Below are 17,657 nucleotides of genomic sequence, written 5' to 3'. Positions count from 1 at the left end.
ACAAGAAGGGAAGGAGGTAGGGGCATGGATTAAGTAGGTGATGAGGATTAAAGAGTGCAATAGTTGTGATGAGCCCTGAGTGATGTACAGAAGTGTTGAAACACTATATAGTACAGCTGAAAGTAATATAACAGTGTACATTAATGAACTAAAATAAAAATTAAAAAATCAAAAGGCAAAAATAAGGTATCTGTTTTAATTTTGTGCAGAAGGGATAGCTTATTTAATAATTGGTGCTTTCAAAATTGGTCATCCAACTAGAAGAAAAAAAAATCTCTATCTTATGCCATACACAAAAATAAATTCCAGTTGAATGTTTATTTCCCTGCTTCCATCCATTGCTAATAGAAGTAGGACTCATTACTACCTTTTTTGAAAGTAGTCTGAAGAATCTAGTAAAATTAAAAATCTACAGTATTAGTCCAGAATGGTTTGGGCTGCAAGTGACAGGATAGCTGACTAATAGTGGCTTAAACAAACAGAGGTTTGTTTTTCTTTCTCATGTATCAAGAAATACGAGGGATACAGATCCTAGCATTGGATCAGCTGCCCAGCAAGGTCTCAAGAATCTAGGCTTTTTTCCATCCTTCTAATCCACCATCTTTGACATATTGGCTTTTTATCCCTAGGCTTTTTACTTCATGTGTGTGAGATGGGCTGTTGAATCTAAATATCAGAACTGCATTCAAAGGTAGAAAAGGAGAATGGCAGTGGCCAGGGAAGCAAGGGAGGTACCACTCTCCTTTTTTGAAAGAAGGTAGTTTTTTCCAGACATCCCCCAGCAAACTTGCCCATGCATCTCCTTTGCCATAACTGAATCACATATCATATATAGACCAAGAAGCAGGACCACCTTCCTTGAGGTCAGGGTTCTCTCCCTAATACCTGAACAAAATTAGCGTTCTGTTATCAAGAAACAAGTGGGAAAATGCCAGCTGATTTTGTCTACTACATACACCTACCCTTTCATCAAGCTGTGTGGAGTCTATCCTACAGAAATAAAAGTGCCAAGAAACCTGTATGCCCATCAATAGAGGAATAGTTGAATAAATTATGGTATATCGACATTAAAGTATATTATGCAGCTATAAAATATGATGAATTACATTTATTCCTATTGACCTGGAGAAAATTGTGAAAGAGTCCACACCATAGTTTTAATAATTATTACCTCATTTGGGAGTGTATGGATTTAGGGATGGTTAGCACATGTTACTTCTATAGCAAAAATTTTACCTAGCTGAAATGGAAATGGCATAATAATATCTTTTACCATAATTTCTTGAGAGAAAATTGCTTTTGATTTGCACAATTTTAAACCATGCATGCCTTTTCAAGAATACATCGTTGCATATGCCAAGGAATAATACTTATAATTACCTTGGTAAACTATTTCTGTTAAAAATGCTAGTTAGTGGGGCACCTGGGTGGCTCAGTGGGTTAAAGCCTCTGCCTTCGGCTCAGGTCCTGATCTCAGGGTCCTGGGATCGAGTCCCGCATCGGACTCTGCTCAGTGGGGAGCCTGCTTCTCTCTCTCTGCCTGCTGCTCTGCCTACTTGTGATCTCTGTCTGTCGAATAAATAAATAAAATCTTGAAAAAAAAAGTAAAAAAAAAAGAATGCTAGTTAGTAGAATGGTTAAAAAAGAGTATTGGACTGAGAGTTAGGAAACCTGGGCAAAATAATTATACTAATGCTGCTACTTGGGAAAAAGAGAAGCACACAATTATAGTCCCTGCTTAAGGTGGGCAGAGACTACAGAGGAAGAGATAGGGCATAAACAAGCGAAAATGAAAACAATAATTCAAGAATTGTTACGATACTGAAGAACAAATTAACATGTGCATTTTTTTTATAATAAGTGCTACAGGCATTCAGGCATTCATTCATTCACTCATTCATTCATTCATGAGTTTTTAGTGCATAAGCTAAGATGTCAGACCTTGCCAGGCAAGGAAGCTTCTGTTCTATAAGATTATATTATTTCCAACAAGACATCTGCTATCATCCTTATCATTGTTATGTACATGAAGTATCTTTTTTTTGGAGAGAGAGAATCCTCAAGCAGACTCCCTACTGAGCACGGAACCCGATGTGCAGCCAGATCCCAGGATCCCCAAGATCATGACCTGAGCCAAAGTCAAGAGTCAGCCTCTTAACTGACTGAGCCACCCTGGCACCCCCATAAAGTATCTTTTTTTTTTAAAGATTTTATTTATTTATTTGACAGACAGAGATCACAAGTAGGCAGAGAGGCAGGCAGAGAGAGAGAGGGGGGAAGCAGGCTCCCTGCTGAGCAGGGAGCCCGATGAGGGGCTCGATCCCATGACTCTGAGACCATGACCTGAGCCGAAGGCAGAGGCTTAACCCATTGAGCCACCCAGGCACCCCCATAAAGTATCTTTTTAAAAACAAGTTGCTTTAAGGAAACAGTTAACAAAACCAAAAGACAACTGACAGAATGGGAGAAGATATTTGCAAAGAACATATCAGATAAAGGGCTAGTATCCAAAATCTATAAAGAGCTTATCAAACTCAACACCCAAAGAACAAATAATCCAATCAAGAAATGGGCAGAGGACATGAACAGGCATTTCTGCAAAGAAGACATCCAGATGGCCAACAGACACATGAAAAAATGCTCCACATCACTTGGCATCAGGGAAATACAAATCAAAACCACAATGAGATACCACCTCACACCAGTCAGAATGGCTAAAATTAACAAGTCAGGAAATGACAGATGCTGGCGAGGATGCGGAGAAAGGGGAACCCTCCTACACTGTTGGTGGGAATGCAAGCTGGTGCAACCACTATGGAAAACAGCATGGAGGTTCCTCAAAAAGTTGAAAATAGAGCTACCCTACGACCCAGCAATTGCACTACTGGGTATTTACCCTAAAGATACAAACGTAGTGATCCGAAGGGGCACGTGCACCCGAATGTTTATAGCAGCAATGTCCACAATAGCCAAACTATGGAAAGAACCTAGATGTCCATCAACAGATGAATGGATAAAGAAGAAGTGGTATATATAGATATATATATATATATCTATATATACCACTATATATACCAGATATATATAGGTATATCTATATATACCACTTCTTCTTTATATATATATATATGTGTGTGTGTGTGTATATATATATATATAATGGAATACTATGCAGCCATCAAAAGAAATGAAATCTTGCCATTTGCGAAGACATGGATGGAACTAGATGGTATTATGCTTAGCGAAATAAGTCAATCGGAGAAAAAAAACTATCATATGATCTCCCTGATATGAGGAAGTGGAGATGCAACATGGGGGGTTTAGGGGGTAGGAAAAGAATAAATCAAAAAGATGGGATCAGGAGGGACACAAATCATAGGAGACTCTTAATCTCACAAAACAAACTGAGGGTTGCTGTGGGGAGGGGGATCGGGAGAGGGTGGTAGGGTTATGGACATTGGGGAGGGTATGTGCTATGGTGAGTGCTGTGAAGTGTGTAAACCTGGCGATTCACAGACCTGTACCCCTGGGGCTAAAAATACATTATATGTTTATAAAAAAATTTTTTAAAAATTATAAAAATAAAAGTTGCTTTAAGATTTTCTTGGACATTGGACATTGCAGAAGAAAAGATTAATGAACTCGAAAACATAACAATAAATCTATCTAGTTATGGGGCGCCTGGGTGGCTCAGTTGGTTAAGTGGCTGGTTCTTGGTTTCACCTTAGTTCATGATCTCTGGGTCCTGAGATAGAGCCCTGAGTTGGGCTCTGCGCTTGTGGGGATTCTCTCCCTCCCTCTCCTTCTCCCCCTCTGCCCACTCATATGCACTCGCTCTCTAAACTAAATAAATAAATCCTTAAAAAAAGAGAGAAAAATAAATACATGGTTTTTTTTTAATAAGAAAAAGAAACTAAACACACGGGGAAAAAAGACTGAAAAAAAATGAACAGAGCATTAGCGAGCTGTGAGACAACTTTAGGAGGCCTTAATACACATGTCACTGGCGTCCCAGAAAGGGGGGTGTGTCAGAAAACAAATATCTGAAGAACTATTTGTTGAACTTTTTCCAAATTTGTTGAAAATTAGAAAACCACAGATCCAGGAAACTAAAACAAAAAAGCAAAACAAAAACAAAACCCTAAGCAAAAGAAACAGGCAGAAAACTACACTAAGGAATGTCAATAATGAAATTTCTTAAAACCAACGATGAAGAGAAAATCTTAAAACAGCTTGTTTTTAAAAGAAGATAATTTATGCACAGAACAATGATAAGGATGATAGCAGACTTCTTGTTGGAAACAGTATAATCTTTGGGAACAGAAGCTCCTTTCACAAATAAGCCTTACACTTGAAAGCACTCTACTTTCAAGAACTGTATTATCTCTTCTGTGGACCTCAGCAAATATTTGTTGCAAAATAGTCAGGTCCATTTATTTATTACATTCATTAATTTTTTACTTTGTGCTCAATTTATGGTGAGAACCCAGAACAAGTTAGGTCAAGTCCTAGCACTTGAGCTTACAATTTAGTCAGGGGCTGAAAACAAAAGTTCTGTGTTTTTATAATCTTCAACAATTTTTTTTTTAAAATTTGGCCATGAGTTCTTCAAACATTTTTTGGTTTTAATGTTGGGAAGAAGGACTTGTTGATAATGAATTTCAAAGGATTAAGCATGGAATTTTGATGTTAACTTTGAGGTATCTTTTCAACTCTCTCTCTCTCTTTTTCAGGATTTTATTTATTTGCAAGAGAGAGGAAGAGGGAGAAGCAGGCTCCCCGCTGAGGAGGGAGACTTACAGAGGGCTTGATCCCAGGACCCTGAGATCATGACCTGAGGCAAAGGCAGCTGCTTAAACAACTGAGCCACCCAGGTGCCCTTCTTTTCAAGTCTTGACAAATTTGTTCAAAGGACGTTGAACACCACTCTTTTTACATTTGATAGCACTGTACATCGTAAGTTGTGCCCTAATGAATAGCTCTGTGGAACTGTGAATTTCTCTGATTCTAGAAGTCCATATGTATATATTAGAAATCTATACTGATTCTCAGTCTAAAGTCTTAAAAAATTCTCCATTTCCTTCATCATTACACTGTATCTTTTTTTTCAAGATTTAATTAATTAATTAATTTATTTGACAGAGAGAGAGAGAGACAGCAAGAAAGGGAACACAAGCAAGGGGAGTGTGAGAGGGAGAAGCAGGCTTCCTGCTGAGCAGGGAGCCCCATGTGGGGCTCTATCCCAGGACCCTGGGATCATGACTGGAGCCAAAGTCAGACGCCTAACGGCTGAGCCACCCAGGCATGCCACACCGTACCTTTTTTGACTCAATTTTCAATGATGTATTTTCAGTCATCTGTACATATTCTTTTACCTTGTTCTTTCCTTCACAACTGAATCCCCATTGACCAGCTGCTCTAATATGTTTGCCTCAAATCATTGCTTTAGACATGTTTGATGTTATTAGGCTTTGTCTAAATTGTAGTATTAGCCCTTTCACTTTTATGGCTTTCCACTTGTATTTTTATAAAATAGAAGCGCCTGGGTGGCTCAGTGGGTTAAGCCTCCGCTTTCGGCTCTGGTCATGATCTCAGGGTCCTGGGATGGAGCCCTGCATCAGGCTCCCGGCTCTGCTGGAAGGCTGCTTCTCCCTCCCCCACTCTCCCTGCTTGTGTTCTCTCTTTCTCTCTCTCTCTCCCATTGTGTCTCTCTCCATCAAATAAATAAAATCTTTTTTAAAATAAAATAAAAAGAGAAAATAAACTATTTGATGACTGCAAAATCTCTTTCAAGATGGCTTCATTGTAGGAACTGGAGGGTCAGATAACAGGCAATAGCTTGAAATGTTTGTTGTCTGATGGATTCAAGTTCAAATTCAGTCAAGAAAGATGGTTTGGGTGTGTTGATATATAATATATGACTATGCAGATGTTATAAAAGTCAAATGCAAAAGCTGAAAAACCTCTTGTGAATCAAATAACCCTAATACAAAGTAGAAAGTAATGTGTGCTATAAAAAGGATATCCAACTTAGAAGAGCTGTGGAGTTATGGGGGATCAGGTAGAGGAAACATTGATGTTGGCACTAAAAGACTAATAAGATTTAGAAAGGCCAAGATGGTGAGAAAGCACATTCTAGCTGGAAACAAAAGCTTAGATATTGGAAGTTTGCAACTTACTTGGGTTCATGTGAAGAGTTCAAGTTTTCCTTATTCCCATCTACTCCCAAAATGAAGATCTTGCAATAAGGTTCAAGGACACAAAATTGAATCACTCTTCTAGGGGTGGAGTTTTATGAGGTAAGAACTGAGAGGTTAAAAGCTGGGGATCTCTACTTTGGCATATCTCTACCTTGATCTTGTCCTTGTTTGGACATCTTACTCTCTCTAGTTAACCTATTGGACTATACCTTTTTCCCTCTGCAGGTAGTGGGATAGAAATGTTCATCCCTAGACCATTATCATTCACTGAGCAGGCTGAGGGAACTGGAATGGAGTCCAAAAGATTGGAGGCCTGATGGGAGTGAGGCATATTTTGCTCTAAGCCCTCTAAGCCATGGATTTTCAACTTCAGCACTATTGATAATCTTTGTTTAGAGAGCTGTTCTGTATAGTATAGAATGTTTAGTAGCATCCTTAGACCTTTACCAAGTTGATGTCAGTAGTACCTTCATCCAACACACTTGTGACTACCAAAATTGTCTCCAGGCATTGCCAGATGTCCTCTGGGCATAGTGGTGGGGAGGGTACAAACTCATCCCTGGTTAAGAATCATTACTTTGAGCCTTATGAAAAGGTTTTCTAGGGGCATCTGGCTAGCTCTGTCAGGAAAGCACCTGACTCTTGATCTTAGGATCATGAGTTCAAGCCCCACATTGGGTGTAGAGATTACTTAAAAAAAGTTTTCTCTGCCTCCTGCTGCCAATAGTCTGGGTAGTAAGACTGAAAGGAACAAAACCCAGAGTATGAGCCTAGAGGGAAAGTGACCAAGGAGCTTAATTGGCCAGTCTGTAATTTAGACCTTAAACTAGAAAGATTCATCCCTTTTAGTTTCCTTGTGGTTCACAAACATTCTAGATCCTCTTCCTGGGATAAGACCTAGAGATCTTCCTAATCCTGCATTGCAAAGTTTCCTCTCATGGAGCACAATTAACATCTAATGCGGCTCAGTCACCTGTGGTTGATACATGGTTGATAATACCTCTGCTTACTGTCTGGGAAATGGTAGTGGATGCCTCTCAATATCCTGTGGAGGTTTGGAGAGTGGGCAGAGATCATGGGAAGGGGCCTAATGATCACTCACTGGCCAGTTTGTAGATCTTGGCATTTGACACAGAGTAGGGAAGATCACGGCAGCTCAAAGGTTCATCTCAGCAAGAGCTAGGCCTCTCCTCTTCTTGAGGACTTCTTCCCAAAGCCAAACAAAACAAAACTGCAGAAGAAGACAGCCCAGGACATGACAACAGAATTAGGAATTTGAGCCCCCACCAGGCACCCATGTGAGATTCCTCTGACTAAAAAAATGGGAGAGATAAGATGCTTTGAATACATTGGAGGCTTTAATTTTTCTTTGGGAAGAAAGAATCACTTGCTTATTGAAAGGATGTGATTTTTTTTAAAGATTTATTTATTATTTGAGAGAGAAAGAGTGGGGAGAGGGAGGGCAAAGGGAGAGGGAGAGAGAAACTCTAAGTAGACTTCGTGCTGAGTGTGGAGACTGATGTGGGGCTCAAGCCCACGACCCTGAGATCATGACTTGAGCTGAAACCAAGAGTTGGATTCTTTTTTTTTTTTTTGCAGATTTTTAAAAAATATTTAATTTATGTCTTTTATATAAAATTTTATTTGTGTCTTTTATATAAAAGACAGAGATCACAAGTAGGCAGAGAGGCAGGCAGAGAGGGAGAGGGTGAAGCAGGCTCCCTGCTGAGCAGAGAGCCTGATGTGGAGCTCAATCCCAGGACCCTGAGATCATGACCTGAGTTGAAGGCAGAGACTTAGCCCGCAGAGCCACCTAGGCGCCCCAAGAGTGGGATTCACCCAAGAGGTGCCTCAGGACTTGATATAATTAAAATATATTAGGCATTGTATAGGTTATTGTAGTTACTTGATACATATTATGAAATCCAGGATATAAAGCTGGTTCATTCATTGTTTCAAATTGCCTTACTCCCTATACTCAGTTCCTACAGAACCTTCCCATTGCCCCACGAGATGGGCAATGTGCCTTTGTCACTCCTTTCCAGGCTGCAGCTGATTGGACCAGGATAGACATCTCATCTAAGCTAAGCTAATCAGCTTCTCTTCCCTAAGAGTTTGGAAGGGGAGTCAGACCCTCCTGTAATTAACTACAGGTGCTGAACTGATAAGGATACACATTTAGAGGTCACATTTGGGCTACATGAACCAATGAGCTGGCAGGGAAACTGAATTCCATCCAGTCCATTTAATGTCTGTCTCCTGTATAAGAGCATAAGCTAAGAGCACAGGAACTACATCTTTTTTGCACACTACAGTAGTCTTATAGTCTGGTACTGTGCCTGATGCATAATAGACACTCAATAAATACTCATTGAATGGAGTTATGACCTACTTTACCACTTAAGAGTATAAATAATAGTTATTTTGTCTCTGATTAACCATTTAAGCACTCATTTGCCTTTATTAATATGAACTTGATATCTCTCTTTCGAGACCCCTATCCCTGCTAGCTTAGTAAAGAAACTAGGTACCTATTCATTCCAAGGTGATGAATCCTATTTCTTTTTTTTTTAAAGGGTTTCTTTTTTTTCTTAAGATTTTATTTATTTATTTGACAGACAGAGATCACAAACAGGCAGAGAGGCAGGCAGAGAGAGAGGGGGAAGCAGGCTCCATGCTGAGCAGAGAGCCCGATGTGGGGCTCGATCCCAGGACCCTGAGATCATGACCTGAGCGGAAGGCAGAGGCTTTAACCCACTGAGCCACCCAGGCGCCCGTGATGAGTCCTATTTCTGAACTCTGGGCAGAGAGAGAGAGAGAATTAGAAAGTCCATTCAGTACACTAGCTCTTTTGCTTCTCTTGCCATCTCCCCTTATCCTGCACACGGCAAAAGTTTGGAGTGCCAAGGTTACAGCTCTTTGAGTTAATTCTTCATTCTTAGCTGTTGACCCTGAAAACATACCATTGTGCCTGCCAGGTTCAGTCCTGGGGTTTTAAACTTTAGAACCAGCCCAACCCTCAGGAACCCTTAGGTTCTGGTGTTGAGATAAACAGCCTAGATAAATGGCCTAGATTCTTGCTAGCCTTCAAGGTAATTTCTCCTTTGGGACCACTGGCGTCCTTTCTTACCACTCCAACAGATTCCTAAACTTTAAATCTTAGCAAGAAGGGATTGAATTCTCTTCTCCTTTCCTCTTCTTATGCAAATTGGGTCTACTCCCTCCCAAGACTCTTCAGAATTCTGAATAACATTGCTAAAACACAGAAAAAAAGATCTGTTTTTCCTTAGCTAAGAGTAAGAAAAAGCCCTCCCAGAGTGAGTCACAGTCTTAATGACTTAAAGTGATTGGTATAATTTTTTTAAATTCCACTTTACTAGGTACCTGGTTATAAAAGAACAAACAAAGGTGCAGTTACCTGGAATGTGCTTTCAACATAACTCAGGAATCTGCAGAGGTAGTACGCCAAGGACTTGGGCCATCAGGGCTCTGACTGTTCTCTAAAGTGCCTAAAAACATGCGAGGACAGGAGAGAGGAGTATCCAATATGACCTCGTCTTAACTTGATTACAACTGCAAAGACCCTATTTCCAAATAAAGTCACATTTACAGATACTGGGGCTTAGGACTTAAACAGATCTTATTGGGGGGACACAATTCAACACACAATAGAGGGTAACATCCATCATGAAAACACCAGCATCTGCATAATGGGTTGTATCTCTTGCTGCTTCCAGTCTTTGAATTGGTAGAGATATATTGTATTCTGTGCAGAAGTGAAGACATGTTCCATTTTATCCACCTTGTGTCACCTTTTGTCTCCCTGTATCTCATGGCATCCCTTATAAAATCAGCCCCTCATATCCTGCTTGAAACCTCTCTCTACATGAGGTTTAGACACAGGGTTAATCAGGTGACAAATACAAATAGAATGGTCAAGAAAGTAGACTCTGCAGTTAGACTTTCTGGATCTGCGAGCATGTATGGTGCTGGGTAAATTATTTTCTTTTTTTTTTTCAAACATTTTATTTATTTATTTGACGGACAGAGATAGATATCACAAGTAGGCAGAGAGGCAGGCGGGTGGGGGGGCAGGCTCCCTGCTGAGCGGAGAGCCTGATGCAGGACTCAATCCCAGGACCCTGAGATCAAGACCTGAGCTGAAGGCAGAGGAATAACCCACTGAGCCACCCAGGCACCCTGATAAATTACTTTCTTAAAGATTTTATTTTTTTTAAAGTAATCTCTACCCCCAACATGGGGCTTGAATTTAAAACCCCAAGAACAAGAGTTGCATGCTCCACTAGCTGAGCCAGCCAGGTGTCCCAGATGTTGGTTAAATTATTTAATCTCCTTAAGCCTTAGGCTCCTTATTTGGAAAGTGAATATGAATGGTAATCTATTTCATTTGAGGATTAAATGAGATACAAAATACATAAAACATTTAGCAAAGTTTCTGGCACATGGTAATTGTTTAAATGAGTATAAATCCACCACTAAGATTAAACATATTATATATTATTTCCACAATTGCTGCAAATATATTTACTTTTGAAAGACATAATGCATTAAAGATACTTCTAGAGAGGCGCCTGGGTGGCTCAGTCGTTAAGCGTCTGCCTTCAGCTAAGGTCATGATCCCAGGGTCCTGGGGTCCACATCAGGCTCCCTGCTTAGCAGGAAGCCTGCTTCTTCCTCTCCCACTCCCCCGCCTGTGTTCCCTCTTTCACTGTCAAATAAATAAATAAAATCTTAAAAAAAAAAGATACTTCTAGAGCCCTAACTCACATACTTCCCTCCTAGAGGGACAGTCATTCTGAGGTTGGTATATATTATTCCAATGAATATTTTTAAAGATTTTTTTTAGTGTTTTTTTGTTTGTTTGTTTGTTTTCTTCAGATAGATACATAGCAGTGGAATTACTGGATCATATAGTAGTTATGCTTTTAATTTTTTTGAGGAAACTATACTCTTTTCCATGGTGGCTGCACCAATTTACATTTGTACCAACAAAACACAAAGATTCTTTTTTCTCTACATCGTACCAACACTTACTGTTTCTTGTCTTTTTCATAATATCCATTTTAACAGGCATAAGCCATATTAACAGGCAATGATAGCTCATTGTGATTTTGCTTTGTGTTTCCCTTATGATTGTGATGTTGAACAATTTTTCATATGCCTGTTGGCCATCTATATGTCTTCTTTGGAAAAGATCTGCCATTTTTTAATTGGATTATTTGTTTTTATGTTATTGAATTGTTCAAGTTAATTATATATTTTGGATATTAACTTCTTTTTTTTTCATAAACATATAATATATTTTTATCCCCAGGGGTACAGGTCTGTGAATCGCCAGGTTTACACACTTCACAGCACTCACCATAGCACATACCCTCCCCAATGTCCATACCCCCACCCCCCCTCTCCCAAACCCCTCCCCCCATCAACCCTCAGTTTGTTTTGTGAGATTAAGAGTCACTTATGGTTTGTCTCCCTCCCAATCCCATCTTGTTTCATTTACTCTTCTCCTACCCCCTTAACCCCCCATGTTGCATCTCCTCTCCCTCATATCAGGGAGATCATATGATAGTTCTTTCTCCGATTGACTTATTTCGCTAAGCATGATACCCTCTAGTTCCATCCACGTTGTCGCAAATGGCAAGATTTCATTTCTTTGGATGGCTGCATAGTATTCCATTGTGTATATATACCACATCTTCTTTATCCATTCATCTGTTGATGGACGTCTAGGTTCTTTCCATAGTTTGGCTATTGTGGACATTGCTGCTATAAACATTCGGGTGCACGTGCCCCTTCGGATCACTACGTTTGTATCTTTAGGGTAAATACCCAGCAGTGCAATTGCTGGGTCATAGGGTAGTTCTATTTTCAACATTTTGAGGAACCTCCATGCTGTTTTCCAGAGTGGTTGCACCAGCTTGCATTCCCACCAACAGTGTAGGAGGGTTCCCCTTTCTCCGCATCCTCGCCAGCATCTGTCATTTCCTGACTTGTTAATTTTAGCCATTCTGACTGGTGTGAGGTGATATCTCATTGTGGTTTTGATTTGTATTTCCCTGATGCCGAGTGATATGGAGCACTTTTTCATGTGTCTGTTGGCCATCTGGATGTCTTCTTTGCAGAAATGTCTGTTCATGTCCTCTGCCCATTTCTTGATTGGATTATTTGTTCTTTGGGTGTTGAGTTTGCTAAGTTCTTTATAGATTTTGGACACTAGCCCTTTATCTGATATGTCATTTGCAAATATCTTCTCCCATTCTGTCAGTTGTCTTTTGGTTTTGTTAACTGTTTCCTTTGCTGTGCAAAAGCTTTTGATCTTGATAAAATCCCAATGGTTCATTTTTGCCCTTGCTTCCCTTGCCTTTGGCGATGTTCCTAGGAAGATGTTGCTGCGGCTGAGGTCGAAGAGGTTGCTGCCTGTGTTCTCCTCAAGGATTTTGATGGATTCCTTTCTCACATTGAGATCCTTCATCCATTTTGAGTCTATTTTCGTGTGTGGTGTAAGGAAATGATCCAATTTCATTTTTCTGCATGTGGCTGTCCAATTTTCCCAACACCATTTATTGAAGAGGCTGTCTTTTTTCCATTGGACATTCTTTCCTGCTTTGTCGAAGATTAGTTGACCATAGAGTTGAGGGTCTATTTCTGGGCTCTCTATTCTGTTCCATTGATCTATGTGTCTGTTTTTGTGCCAGTACCATGCTGTCTTGATGATGACAGCTTTGTAATAGAGCTTGAAGTCCGGAATTGTGATGCCACCAACTTTGGCTTTCTTTTTCAATATTCCTTTGGCTATTCGAGGTCTTTTCTGGTTCCATATAAATTTTAGGATTATTTGTTCCATTTCTTTGAAAAAAATGGATGGTACTTTGATAGGAATTGCATTAAATGTGTAGATTGCTCTAGGTAGCATAGACATTTTCACAATATTTATTCTTCCAATCCAGGAGCATGGAACATTTTTCCATTTCTTTGTGTCTTCCTCAATTTCTTTCATGAGTACTTTATAGTTTTCTGTGTATAGATTCTTAGTCTCTTTGGTTAGGTTTATTCCTAGGTATCTTATAGTTTTGGGTGCAATTGTAAATGGGATGGACTCCTTAATTTCTCTTTCTTCTGTCTTGTTGTTGGTGTAGAGAAATGCGACTGATTTCTGTGCATTGATTTTATATCCTGACACTTTACTGAATTCCTGTACAAGTTCTAGCAGTTTTGGAGTGGAGTCTTTTGGGTTTTCCACATATAGTATCATATCATCTGCGAAGAGTGATAGTTTGACTTCTTCTTTGCCGATTTGGATGCCCTTAATTTCCTTTTGTTGTCTGATTGCTGAGGCTAGGACTTCTAGTACTATGTTGAATAGCAGTGGCGATAACGGACATCCCTGCCGTGTTCCTGACCTTAGCGGAAAAGCTTTCAGTTTTTCTCCATTGAGAATGATATTTGAGGTGGGTTTGTCCTAGATGGCTTTGATAATATTGAGGTATGTGCTGTCTATCCCTACACTTTGAAGAGTTTTGATCAGGAAGGGATGCTGTACTTTGTCAAATGCTTTTTCAGCATCTATGGAGAGTATCATATGGTTCTTGTTCTTTCTTTTATTAATGTGTTGTATCACATTGATTGATTTGCGGATGTTGAACCAACCTTGCAGCCCTGGAATAAATCCCACTTGGTCGTGGTGAATAATCCTTTTAATGTACTGTTGAATCCTATTGGCTAGTATTTTGGCAAGAATTTTTGCACCTGTGTTCATCAAGGATATTGGTCTGTACTTCTCTTTTTTGATGGGATCCTTGTCTGGTTTTGGGATCAAGGTGATGCTGGCCTCATAAAATGAGTTTGGAAGTTTTCCTTCCATTTCTATTTTTTGGAACAGTTTCAGGAGAATAGGAATTAGTTCTTCTTTAAATGTTTGGTAGAATTCCCCCGGGAAGCCATCTGGCCCTGGGCTTTTGTTTGTTTGGAGATTTTTGATGACTGTTTCAATCTCCTTACTGCTTATGGGTCTGTTCAGGCTTTCTATTTCTTCCTGGTTCAGTTGTGGTAGTTTATATGTCTCTAGGAATGCATCCATTTCTTCCAGATTGTCAAATTTGTTGGCGTAGAGTTGCTCATAGTATGTTCTTATAATTGTCTGTATTTCTTTGGTGTTCGTTGTGATCTCTCCTCTTTCATTCATGATTTTATTTATTTGGGTCCTTTCTCTTTTCTTTTTGATAAGTCTGGCCAGGGGTTTATCGATCTTATTAATTCTTTCAAAGAACCAGCTCCTAGTTTCGTTGATTTGTTCTATTGTTTTTTTGGTTTCTATTTCATTGATTTCTGCTCTGATCTTTATGATTTCTCTTCTCCTGCTGGGTTTAGGGTTTCTTTCTTGTTCTTTCTCCAGCTCCTTTAGGTGTAGGGTTAGGTTGTGTACCTGAGACCTTTCTTGTTTCTTGAGAAAGGCTTGTACCGCTATATATTTTCCTCTCAGGACTGCCTTTGTTGTGTCCCACAGATTCTGAGCCGTTGTGTTTTCATTATCATTTGTTTCCATGAATTTTTTCAATTCTTCTTTAATTTCCTGGTTGACCCATTCATTCTTTAGAAGGATGCTGTTTAGTCTCCATGTATTTGGGTTCTTTCCAAATTTCCTCTTGTGATTGAGTTCTAGCTTCAGAGCATTGTGGTCTGAAAATATGCAGGGAATGATCCCAATCTTTTGATACCAGTTGAGACCTGATTTAGGACCAAGAATGTGATCTATTCTGGAGAATGTTCCATGTGCACTAGAGAAGAATGTGTATTCTGTTGCTTTGGGATGAAATGTTCTGAATATATCTGTGATGTCCATCTGGTCCAGTGTGTCATTTAAGGCCTTTATTTCCTTGTTGATCTTTTGCTTGGATGATCTGTCCATTTCAGTGAGGGGAGTGTTAAAATCCCCTACTATTAGTATTATTGTCAATGTGTTTCTTTGATTTTGTTATTAATTGGTTTATATAGTTGGCTGCTCCCACGTTAGGGGCATAGATATTTAAAATTGTTAGATCTTCTTGTTGGACAGTTCCTTTGAGTATGATATAGTGTCCTTCCTCATCTCTTATTATAGTCTTTGGCTTAAAATCTAATTGATCTGATATAAGGATTGCCACTCCTGCTTTCTTCTGATGTCCATTAGCATGGTAAATTCTTTTCCACCCCCTCACTTTAAATCTGGAGGTGTCTTCAGGTTTAAGATGAGTTTCTTGTAGGCAACATATAGATGGGTTTTGTTTTTTTATCCATTCTGATACCCTGTGTCTTTTGATTGGGGCATTTAGCCCATTAACATTCAGGGTAAGTATTGAGAGATATGAATTTAGTGCCATTGTATTGCCTGTAAGGTGACTGTTATTGTATATTGTCTCTGTTCCTTTCTGATCTACTACTTTTAGGGTCTCTCTTTGCTTAGAGGACCCCTTTCAATATTTCCTGTAGAGCTGGTTTGGTGTTTGCAAATTCTTTCAGTTTTTGTTTGTCCTGGAAGCTTTTAATCTCTCCTTCTATTTTCAATGATAGCCTAGCTGGATATAGTATTCTTGGCTGCATGTTTTTCTCGTTTAGTACTCTGAATATATCATGCCAGCTCTTTCTGGCCTGCCAGGTCTCTGTGGATAAGTCTGCTGCCAATCTAATATTTTTACCATTGTATGTTACAGACTTCTTTTCCCGGGCTGCTTTCAGGATCTTCTCTTTGTCACTAAGACTTGTAAATTTTACTATTAGGTGACGGGGTGTGGACCTATTCTTATTGATTTTGAGGGGGGTTCTCTGAACCTCCTGGATTTTGATGCTTGTTCCCTTTGCCATATTGGGGAAATTCTCTCCAATAATTCTCTCCAATATACCTTCTGTTCCCCTCTCTGTTTCCTCTTCTTCTGGAATCCCAATTATTCTAATGTTGTTTCATCTTATGGTGTCACTTATCTCTCGAATTCTCCCCTCGTTGTCCAGTAGCTGTTTGTCCCTCTTTTGCTCAGCTTCTTTATTCTCTGTCATTTGGTCTTCTATATCGCTAATTCTTTCTTCTGCCTCATTTATCCTAGCAGTGAGAGCCTCCATTTTTGATTGCACCTCATTAACAGCTTTTTTTTATTTCAACTTGGTTAGATTTTAGTTCTTTTATTTCTCCAGAAAGGGCTTTTATATCTCCTGAGAGCATTGCTTTAATATCTTCCATGCCTTTTTCGAGCCCAGCTAGAACCTTGAGAATCGTCATTCTGAACTCTAGATCTGACATATTACCAATGTCTGTATTGATTAGGTCCCTAGCCTTTGGTACTGCTTCTTGTTCTTTTTTTGTGGTGAATTTTTCCGCCTTGTCATTTTGTCCAGATAAGAGTATATGAAGGAGCAAGTAAAATACTAAAAGGGTGGCGACAACCCCAGGAAAATATGCTTTAGCCAAATCAGAAGAGATCCCAAATCGTGAGGGGGGAGAAAGGGGTTAAAAAGCGGTTCAGAAAGAAAAAAAAAAGAAACAATTAAAAAAAGAAAACCGATAAAGAAAAAATATAAAAAGGAAAAAATATATATATATTAGATAAACTATTTAAAAAACGTTAAAAAAGAAAACAGTAGAAGTTTAAAAAATTTAGCAGAAGAAGAGAAAAAAAAATTGAAAAAGAAAAAAAAATTAAATTAACTGCAAGGCTAAAGAATCATGGGGAGAAAGCCATGTGTTCCGTGCTTTGCTTTCTCCTCCTCTGGAATTCCACTGCTCTCCTTGGTATTGAAACTGCACTCCTTGGTAGGTGAACTTGGTCCTGGCTGGGTTTCTTGTTGATCTTCTGGAGTAGGGGCCTGTTGTAGTGATTCTCAAGTGTCTTTGCCCCAGGCACAGTTGCACCGCCCTTACTCGGGACCGGGCTGAGTAATCCGCTCGGGTTTGCTGGGTTTGCTTTCGGGAGCTTTTTTCCCTGAGCACTTTCCGTAGAGTTCCGGAGGGCGGGAATGAAGATGGCGGCCTCCCGGTCTCCGGCGCGGAGGAGCCGAGAGCCCAGGGCCCCACTCCTCAGTGCGCCCTCAGAGAACAGCGCCCAATTACTCCCGTCACCCTGGTCTCTGGCCGCGCTCCGAGCTGACCGAGCCTGCGACTGGTTCAAGGTAACCCCGAGCTTAGAGCTCACTACTCAGCTCTGTCTCTGTAGCCGGCTTCCCCGTTCTAATACCTGTAAGCTCTGTGACACTCAGACACCCCCGATCCTTCTGTGACCCTGCGGTCCTGTGACCTGAGTCCGCGCTGACCCCGCCTGGGCTTCACCCCGGTTAAGCCTCTGGAGCGATGTCCCTCAGCGGAACAGACTCTTAAAAGTCCTGATTTTGTGCTCCGTTGCTCCGCTGCTTGCTGGGAGCCGGCCCCTCCCCCCACGGTCTATCTTCCCGTGGCTTTGGATTCACTTCTCC

This window comes from Enhydra lutris, unplaced genomic scaffold, assembly GCF_002288905.1.
Source record: "Enhydra lutris kenyoni isolate GAN:26980312 unplaced genomic scaffold, ASM228890v2 scaffoldscaffold125, whole genome shotgun sequence".
NCBI lineage: Eukaryota > Metazoa > Chordata > Mammalia > Carnivora > Mustelidae > Enhydra > Enhydra lutris.
This window is presented reverse-complemented; position numbering follows the sequence as displayed.